The 10,545-nt window shown below is 44.6% G+C and overlaps 1 long non-coding RNA gene across 1 annotated transcript; it reads left to right on the top strand.

Moving 5' to 3' along the window:
• Window positions 1-697: 697 nt before the first annotated feature.
• On the top strand, window positions 698-2,039 carry LOC127304837 (uncharacterized). Its single transcript, XR_007853553.2, has 3 exons — window positions 698-1,130; window positions 1,478-1,573; window positions 1,677-2,039. It is a non-coding gene; the product is annotated as an uncharacterized lncRNA (long non-coding RNA).
• The last annotated feature ends 8,506 nt before the right edge of the window (window positions 2,040-10,545 follow it).

Genomic DNA, 10,545 nt, shown 5'->3' with positions numbered 1-10,545 from the left:
AATTTTTGCATGCTCTAAAATCTCCACATCACTAACTATTTCCTTGTCCTATGAGTGAAGTCTAAAATTGGTAATTTGTTTCCTTTCCTGCCATTAGTTACCCTATGAAAGTATTCAGTATTATTTCCTCCCTTTAACAACCAATTTTCATTAGACCTATTAGATACCAAAATAATTCATCAGCTTCATAGATACACCACAACTCTTTTTAAAAATTTGATCTAAAACCCAATTCCTGAGAGGATAAATGATGAAGTACCTCTAAGATCTCCAAACCTTGTAAATGCACAAGAATCTCTTTTTTTCCTTTTAACTGATTACGCCTTAAATTTATTCCCCATCCTTTAAGAGCATCCTTCATATTTTCTAATACAAGTTTTAGAGTGATTGGCATTTTTAATAACCGTTCAACCACTCCGATCTAACGGTAGAAAAAAGACGGAACCAAACTAACGGAACCAAAAAAGTGGGACCGGAACCTCTAATATATTTTATGAATATTATACAAAACGAGCAACCTTTATAGCGGCCGAATCATCCGATAAGAATTCACGAATCTTAATCATATCTCTCACCGAAAATATCTCATCTTTCTTGTCCTTCACCATTCATCATGTCTCTCCCTCTTAGATTATCCTCTCTCTCTCACTCTCTCAGATTGTGGTCTCTCCCCGGCGATCCCCGGGTTGCTTTTTGGGGCTGCACCACTCAGTTGGCTGTGGTAGACGGAGTCCGCGACGGAGGGGAGGGGCAGCGACATAGGGAAGCGGCGGCGTCGTTCGGACGTGGACGGCGAGGGGAGGAGCGGCGGCGGCGGGGACCTGGGTGGCTGTCGGCCGCCAGAGCTAGGAGAGGAAGGAGCGGAAATCAAGTGATGTCTCTCTCGAATCTCGATGGGTGCGGTGGCAACGTATCTCTTGATGGAGAGCCCGTGTCGGTGGCAGCCGGTGCCACTGCCGACGCGCGCGGTGGAATCCTCGGAGGAGTCGAGCTCTACGTCATCGTTCGACCCAGTCGGTGGTGGACGAGCCCATCTTCCGCACGACCCTCACAGGTTTGAGGCCCTCGGTGAAGATCCTGATGGCCTCCTCCGTCGTCTTGATGCTCAGCAAGTTCAGAGAGTGTTTTCAGTAAGTTCAGAGAATTTTTTTCAGTGTGCACTTGTCAGTTTAGTTAGGCATTGTTTGCATCAGGCGATAGCACCAGAAAGCTTCCAGCCAGTTATTTTTTCATATGGTTAAACTCTGGAAGCTATTTATGCAGATATTTCTCATTGCAAGACTACAATTCTTAATGCAAATAGGAAATAAAACTAGATTTTTACTGGGACTCAACGCGCATAGATAATAGTATACTGAATCAGATTGGGTGGTTTCATTTGCATTCTGTGTTCCTTTGTACCTGGTTCTCTCTATCCAATTGGTGAAAGTTGCTGCTTAGTAAAAATAGTAACTCTGATCAATGTCTTAAATTTAAGGTGGAGTTGATTGACCCAACAGTGAAAGGAACACTGAATGTTCTGGCCTCCTACAAGCAAGCTTTTTAGTTGACCTTGCTACTGAATCCCATACAGGTAATTTTGACCTTGTTCTTTCATTCGCAGCTTGGAAGCAGCTCACCCTTATTAGTTGCAGAGTCAATTGAACCCTTTAATACCTTTCTATTCTTTTGGCCAGGATACGCCCGAACCATACAAAGATGATGCGTGGAATGCTGATGTTGCCCCTTTGGCTACCTCGATGTTGCCCAGAGTGGATAGGAGGAAGATAGTTCATCGTCATGATCGAGCCCGCACGTGTCGTTGCTCGAGTCAGGAAAAAAATATTTGCTTAGTGAAATTTACTTGGGATGATTATGTGTTTTCTAGTGTGCTTTGCCGTGAACGAAGATTATATTTTTTTAAATTTATGATATATCTTGGAACCTTTTATGCTCATATCCTACTCCTTTGTCTACTATTTGTTCATTGGTAGTGCAGGTTGCAGATAAGCCTCGGCAAAACTGTATTGCACAGGTTCCTTTAGTTCAGTTCAAATTTATACCCAAATTTCAGTGTCCTGTCTGAGGGGAAGGGTTCCTGCAGCTAGCAAGAATTATAAAAGTGATTGATTCATGTTGTCGTGCCAACGAGCTAACTACCATACGGACCTTTACTTGGCATTCTGTGGTACTGTTGTTGTCAAAATGTAGATATATGGAGACTCGTCCAGGGAGTAGCTCAGGAGCATCTAATTTTCCGATTTGATCTTTTGGTTCGATAAAAGCAACCACCAAAAAACGTCCAGGGTCTAACTACCTCTGATGTTTTAGAAAGCAGACATCGAGATGAATGCTTTCTAGGAGAACAAGAAGCAACAATTATGGACCACATTTATCTTCTCTGAATTTGCATACTGTAGAATCAGGGACATGGCTCCATTTCTAAATGTTGCATTATAATTCACAAGCCAGGATTGCAATACTAGATGTGAAAGAGAAATACTTCTTCTGTCCCTACACAAGTTTGACGCTGCGCACGCTTCTCTTTTCCTGTATTAGTTTTGATCATGATAGCGCGGGAGCGCCCCTGCTGTGCTGAAGAGGAGCTGCAACTGCCGGTTGGAGTCGGAGGGGCGCGTCCAAGGCACCATCAAACGTTGACCACCACTGAGACCGCAGGGTATCCATCCATCCATGGAACATTAACCTTCATCTTGAAAAGGGGATCTCTGAGCCAACATGAACAAAACCATAATGAAATTTATGATGGTAGAAAGCCTCACCTTCGCATTAGCGAGGAACAATACTAGTAGTAGTTAACCCTGGCCACTACCATTTAGTACAGAGTAAGATGCAAATTTAATGTGGAAACTACTAAATAGTATACATCACTGTGTAGAGAGGCTTCAGAGATTGAATAGACAACACTTCTGGTGAAGCTTACTTATGGATAGATTAAATTCCTTATTCTGAAGTCTGAACCTCCTGCCTTACCAAAACCTGGAGAGATTCTACTTGCTAAAGCACGTGAAGTAGCTCACTAAGCTATCTGTTATTCACTAAGCTGGATCACAAACTGAGAATCAAGCTGTATGAGATATAGATGGCCACCAAATCAAATAAAAGCCAACTCTTGGCAATCTGGTTCAAAATCTTAAATTTAGCATAATATTATGCACTATGACCATTTACCCTGTTGCATCGCCATTAGGTATGCAACTGTGGCCAGCCACACCAATGGAAAGTAGACACAGAGAGCACAAAATATTAGAGCAGCTTACATTGTAGCATCCCATGGTATTATTTTAGTCAAGTAGTATAAACAAACTGGACAAGAAAGATACTTTCACGCATTTATGCATCTCTTTTGATAGACCTCATTATCATGTTTTCAGCCTTCCAGGTTTTGTAGTCCCTTCTCCCTCGGTAGCCCTATAGGATGTAGTAGCATATTTCCGGAATAATAAAAGTTGAAACCATTTCCTTGTCTCTACAGTCAAAACCACCAAACTTATCTACATTACCAGCAACAACAATTAGCATAAGCTCTTCACTTTTCCATATAATTTTCCCTTAATACTGAAAGAATTTTGACAGTGAGATCCCACAAAAGCATAACCACCGAAATATAATTTTTACAGTGCCTAAGACTGAATGATATCGATAGCAGCATTGTAATGTCATTCTAAAAAAACAATGTAATGTAAAACAGGGAAATCTCCTGAAACAAAGTTGGGTACACCACCTGTATATTGCTGCAGCTGATACTAAAATAATTTGTTGTTAGATTGATTCAGAGAACTGAAATTGTGGCTTGGCTGCAGCGGCTCGGTTGACCACGTGCGGCAAGACCAACACGGGCGGAGCTGCTTCCGATTGGTGACGATAGAGGAGGTTCATAGACGCTGAGGTGCAGGGGCCTAGAGGTCGAGGAAGCAGGCCCCTGAGGCGGCGTACAACTCTGGGACGAGCTGGAAGACGAGCGGACGTCCCCCGCGGCCCCGCGGTGGCGGAGCAGTGCAGACGGGGAAGAGGGCGCTGGGGAGCAATCGCGGTGGGGAATCAGGAGACTTGACGCACGGCGAACAAAGATGGAGAGGACTGAGCGGAGGTCGTGGAGTGACGTCCTGGGAGGCGTGGCCATCCGGGCGAGCTTCGCCGGGGATCACGCTGATGAGGAGGGGACATTGTTAGACCTAGCTGTGCGGCAGACGGGATCTCGCTGATGAGAAGGGGGCGACGCTCGTCAGGTAGGGGCTGACCTGGGATACAAGGATGGACTGGGCGGCGGCGGTGGCGGCGCTGGCGCTCATAGGAGGAAGGCCACGGCGAGAGGATACAAGGATGGTCGATGACCTATTGTTTTTTTTTAGATCAAAGGCACTCAAGTGCCCGACTTTGAATTAACAAAGCCACCAACGGCGAAAAAGATACAAAGTGCTGAACCCAGCTTACAGAACGACACCACACACCCACACGAACTACCAAAGAAGCTACAGTCGGAAGCGCAACCAACAAGCTCAGCCAAAGCGCCTACGAGGACTCGGAGAAGAACTGGAGTCTACAGTGTCTGGCCGGAGCTCACTCGAGAGTGAGCCATTTTCACGCGCGCCTCAACAGAACTCCTCCGTCGCAGAGACGCCACCGGAAGCCGACCACCACCAGGGGCCGACCCACGTTGCTCACACACCGAAAAGCAGCGCCAAGGAAGCTCGACAAGGGAAGGGCACGAAGCAAGCCTTGCCGAAGATTGCCAAACGAAGAGTCGGCGCCATGAAGAAGCCTCGCACCTCCGCTGACCAACCGACGGGGAGCCACACACCGTGAGCTCCAAGGTGGTGTCTTCAAGAAGAGAACGACCCAAGAGCGCCGCCACCACCCGATCCGAAAATCTTGGGCTTTCGCCCGGAGCACCTAGGTGAGCCGAGAAAAGCCGCATCGACGCCTTCAAGAAGGGGACGGCGTCCGTAGACGTCGCCGTCGCGTCTCGGGAAGACCTGAGCAAGGGTTTCCCCTCGGCAACACATCTCCACCACCAACACAGGGTAGGGGCACCGCCAAAACGGCGACCACACCACTGCCACGGAGCGCCGCTCGCCGAGGTCACATCGCCCACACGACCATGGCCACCGACCAGCACCTGAACCTCTGGCTCGCCCGTCAGCCAAGAGGTTCCCACCAACTGAGGCCGCCACCTCAGAAACCGATCTCCTTGCGCCGCCGGACCGCAACAGAGCACCGAGGACTTCGCTGACACCAGGCTCCCGCACACCATCAGACAACCACCGGCCTCACTGGGATCTACCCCGCGCAGATCCCAGGGAGGAAGCTCCTCCACCATCTCCGGGCGAACCACAACCACCACGGTTGGTGCCGCCACCAGATCTGGAGGACAGGCAAAGGGGAACTCCAGCGGCCAGATCGTCGGCCAGCAGCCACCCCGGCAGCCGGAATCGACAGATCCGGCGGAGGATTGTCACAGGGCACTGGAAATGGGCAGAGGCCCCTGCCCCTGACCCAATCTCGCGGCGACCGGGGCGCCGAGGCCGGTGGCCGCGCAACCCTGGCTCCTCCCGGAGTCTCCCTTGCCCCAGCACGCAGCCGACCCGAGCGCCGCCACCCGCTGCGCCCGGCGCTGCCCGCCCGCGCCGCCGCCCGGCGAATCCGTCTTCAAGGACGCGAGGAGCGCCAACCGCCGCGAGGGCCTGAGCCTCCGCCAGCCAGCCGCAAGGAGGGGGGCCTCACCGCCGCCGTCTACCGCACGGGCAAGGCCCGGCGGCGACCACCGGCGGCGGCGGGGCGGGGGGAGGGAGAGGTCGCGGGGCTAGGGTTTTCTCTCGGGAGCGTCGGGGATGTGTTCTCAGACCTGCAATTGTTGCTGCTGATTTGGAGTTTTGGACCGTCGTTCACCGAGAGAGTTCGTCGATGACCTATTGTTACCAGCGTCTCTTTTTTCTATTTTGATGAACTGATGATGGCCACGATAATTTTTGACCGCTCCAACATACGCTCAGAATTGTTAAAGTATTATAAAGATTACACCAAGATTATCACTGATTTAATCAACGGTTAAAAAAAATTGAAATAGATGGAACCCGGACGGAACTCCGGTTCCGTGCCAATCACCGTAAAAGAGCTCATTTTCTAAATTTAAAATAGAAAAACTAAGAGAGTCTTTTTCCTTGACAGTAATAAGACATCCTTTTTACTCTATACAAAAAGTCTACCTCCTTTTCCTAAAATGCTCATATCAAAAGTTTGCGGGAGGTTTCGCATCAGAACAATCTCTCACTGCTTTTTGTACCATTGCCAGTGGGAAAATTTCCTCCTAACCCCTTTAAACCGGCACTCTATCTGACTTTTCAAGAGTGGGGTCTTATGGTTATTTGACCATGTAAAAAAGCCCCATGTTATAACCAAATCCCTGAGCTTAGGTAGATTGATCATTGAGAAGCCCAACTTAGCAAAGCTACTGAAGGCTGGTTGTGCATGTTGCCCAAAGACATAGTTCTTCACCGATCGTACGCATCAGTTGTTGACATATCACATATGTACTCCATCCGTCTCATATTATTGCAATCATTCCGTGGGTATATTTTTTATAATAATATCTTATATTATAGGACAAAGGAAATATATTTTTTATTAAGTCAAATGGCCAGATCTTTATGAAAAAAATTATCAAATGGCGAGATCCTTTGTATATTTACCTTGCATTAGTAGTTCAAAGTCCCTTGTGGTCCACTACCCCTTGCAGCAAGTTGAAACACTGTCATTTCTTTTATGTTCGTTTTCCCTTGTATCATTTGTTTTTTAGTTCAAAGTCTATTGTCTTTTCTTATTTCTTACATAGAAGGACTAGAATACATATGCACAATGATTACAATTCATCCTGTGTGAACCGATTATTGTGGGCGACGTCACATAACTGACCAACACATAGAGATCGATTTGTTATGAAATGCTACCCGCCTACATTTACCAACCTAAGATTTAAACATCTAAACATTTAGGCGCCGCTTACTAGGTTACTTCAACAGTGCATAGTCAAAATAAGTTAACTTTAACTACTAATTAAAAATGTTTACATTAGTAAGATGGAAGAAACGGACATGGAGTTTTGACTTCTCGGAGCATAAACCCGGATGATTAGTAATTTTGAAAAATTGAAAATAAAATTAGAAAAGTCTTAAATTTGGTGTACTCAATTTTGTTACCATGGTTTGTGTTTGTGCATTTTTTCATTCAAAATCAGCATATATATTTCCCTAATAAAAACACAAAGTTTGCACTCTCACATTTATATTCAGCCTACCTATTCAACGACAAACTACCTATTCATCCTCTCACTCAAAAACCCCAAGTGTAGACTTTTTTTCTTTTTGAAACTATAAAATTTGATTTCAAAGTTTCAAAAAATTCTGAAACAAATAAGAGAACATATACAATGTTGTATTCTATCAGTGTGTAAATTTTGAGGAATGAAATACGTTGTATTTGACCCTCAATAAAAATGACAAAATCGAGATACTAGTGTACTATTCATTACTGTTCAATCAGGACAAAATCCAGATTTCTCATTTTTCTGAGCCCTAAATACAACATATTTGATCTGAAAATTTACACACTGTCAGATTACGATACTATCTAGATCCTAATTTTTATTTTGTTTGAAATGTTTGAATTCTAATTTTCAGAGGTTTAAAAAGGACCTCCATGTAGTCTGAGCTACGTAAATCCATTCTCCCCTCTCAGGTCTCTAAAACTCCATCTATTGAAAAGCAGAGGAATCATATACTTTTGTTAAATAAACCTACAGAAAAGGCCAGAATTAGTATGGATGGGTGGTTGCCTTGTTAGTTACATAACCTATTCAAAAGTGCTGACTTCATGTATCTGCTATTGAAGTCTTTGACTATTCGGGTACCTCTATTTTGGTTTATTGGTCCAGCGCCTATTCCTAGATTATCAAAATCTGGCAAGCATAATATGATCTATATATTAGAATATATATTATTGAAAACCTAAGATGGTATATACTTTATAACGGTATAATTTTTATGTTACACAATTTACATTATATTGGTTATATTGATGAGGTAGGGATACACGCCAGACTATAAACCGGGATGGAGGTACCGAGGTAGTATATATTTTAGAGTAGTTGATAGGTGTAAATATAGTTTAATTGTATACGTACTACATTGTAGATGACCTGTGAAGGTTGAAAAAAAAGTCACAACCAAACAATCACTCATATAAAAATAGGTGTTGACGTGTTAGAGATGGAGCAGATACTAATGGTATGGCTCTCTTCTAAAAAAAAAGGTACTAATGGTGTGTTCGTTATGCTTTTCTAAGCTATTTCCAGAGAAAAAAGATGAACACTAACAGAGAGAAGTTTTACCGCCGCAAATTCTCCAACGCAGATGATTCACGTGATAAAACTTTTACAACAGCCAAAGCCTTGTTTCCATGAACGCAGCGATTCTCCTATACACGGGTGGTCCTATGCATGTTGTTGCCATCGGATTCACCCTGCATTTTTTTTTTGCTTCGTGATTATTCTATTTCTTCATGTTTTGGGTCCTCAAAAATATTACTCCCTCCGTCCATAAATAGATGTCTAGGATTTATCTAAATCTGGACACCAAATAGCGTCTAGATTTAGATAGATCTTAGACACCTATTTGTGGACAGATGTAGTAGAAAACATACTAAAAGTAGTTTAAAACGCACCGAAACACAGTGATTTTGCTCCTAGAAGGTCCGTTGCACGTTAGAAATTAGTCATTTAAGTTTTATCCAATGAAGTTGGCGGAAATAACCCAGCCATCCATAAGGGCTTGTTTGTTTTGTCGGGATTCAATCCAAGCATGGAACTAGTCTAGGTTTGGATTGGGTTGATTCCGTGCCATCACCCAATCCATGTCAGAACGATTACTTGTTAGCCCCTCCATAATATACAGAGTAACGCTACACTTACGGAGGATTTCCTACGGAATATGACTTACGCGCTGATGTGTAGGAAAGACAAGGGATTGCATCCCGAAAATAATGGAAGGTGGCAGCAATTCATCCAACCGATTTTCTCCACGTTTGTCCGTAGGATTTCCGTAACCAAAGCAGTCCGTAAGTCCAGCTTTATTGAAATATACATGTCCGTTTAAGTCACTTGGATCAGCCTACATTTCACACCCAACGTTTTGTCCCGGTGTGTCACATCGTGAATAATTTTTCACGGGTAAGTGGGGAGAAAATAATTCCAAACGTAGCCCAAAGAAGTTGGTGGGATGAACTGGCCTCCAATCCCTCTTGGGTGTAAACGAAGACCGCATTTGCTTAATTAGTCTGAAAAAAATGCATCCGGTGATTGGGCCTCAGTCCAGACCTATCCCTGGTTATTCGGGATTAAACGAACATGGCCTAAGTGATAGTTCAATTCTTTTTTATGCCATGCCAGGTGAGTACATTTTGGGGACGCCCTCCCGAGCCTCCGGTGGCACGCCGAATATCTCAGTCATAGTTTTAAAACCGGACCGGTGATCGAACCGGTGAGGCTCTCGGTTTACGGTTCACTGGTCCAACCGCTGGTCTGCTCGGTTCAATAGCTGAACCGGTAATTGAAAAAATATTATTATTATTAATTATATAATAGAGAAATACTGTGTCAAATAGGTTGACTTCAGTATTATAATCATAAAAGAAGCATTGATTAGATGGTCTCCGCGTACAGGAGAAGCGCATGCATGCTACCTACACGACCTGTGTTCGAATCCCTGTGCCTACGCATACTTTTCCGTTTGCGAGCATAGGAATTTCGTGTGACCGGTTTGATCTGTCTCCGGTTTCCTCCGGTTCAGGTGAAAACTGCAAAAATTCCGGTTCGCTTTCTTGTCCGATCTAGTGCGCCTAACAAACTAGTGGAAACGTCGGTTCCTATTTTTTCCGGTCGGACCGCCGATCCCGTCTGGTTTTTAAAACTATGATATCAGTAGGCCATAGCTTATACGCGCCAGCTTGTGCCCCACCACACCCATCTCTTATGGCAATACGAGGTACATCCGAGCCCGCCCACTTCTTCGTTTTGTTGTGTCACCTCCCTGGTTGAAGGAGGATGACATGGCGAACACATGCTGCACAACACCGGCTAGTGCCTGAAGAGAGAAAGGGAGCATTTCACATCAACTTTTTCCAGAGTTAATGTCCTCATGTTTTACTAAGAGTTGTTTGAGTAACCCTTAATATTTACTAACACCATTCTAAAATATAAGCTTTTTTAAAAAGCTAAAAAAAAATAAGAGTCTCTATCTCTATCTCTATCTCTATCTCTATCTCTATCTCTATCTCTACCATCTAAAAAGGAAGAACTTCCTCTGTTTCCTCCGGTCGGGAGGTTTCGTCACACATATTTTCAATTTGACCAATTTGCCCTCCCACCTTGCCTCAAACAATTCACCACGGCAACATCATTCCAGCGCATAATCAGCGTGGCACAACATCTCTACAGACAACCAAATCGCAGCATTATAATTCATGGCTACCAGAAAGGAAAGTACACACTAA

Source organism: Lolium perenne, chromosome 5, assembly GCF_019359855.2.
Source record: "Lolium perenne isolate Kyuss_39 chromosome 5, Kyuss_2.0, whole genome shotgun sequence".
Classification (NCBI taxonomy): domain Eukaryota; kingdom Viridiplantae; phylum Streptophyta; class Magnoliopsida; order Poales; family Poaceae; genus Lolium; species Lolium perenne.
Note: the sequence above shows the minus strand (reverse complement) of the source record. Positions and strands in the feature narration are given on the sequence as shown.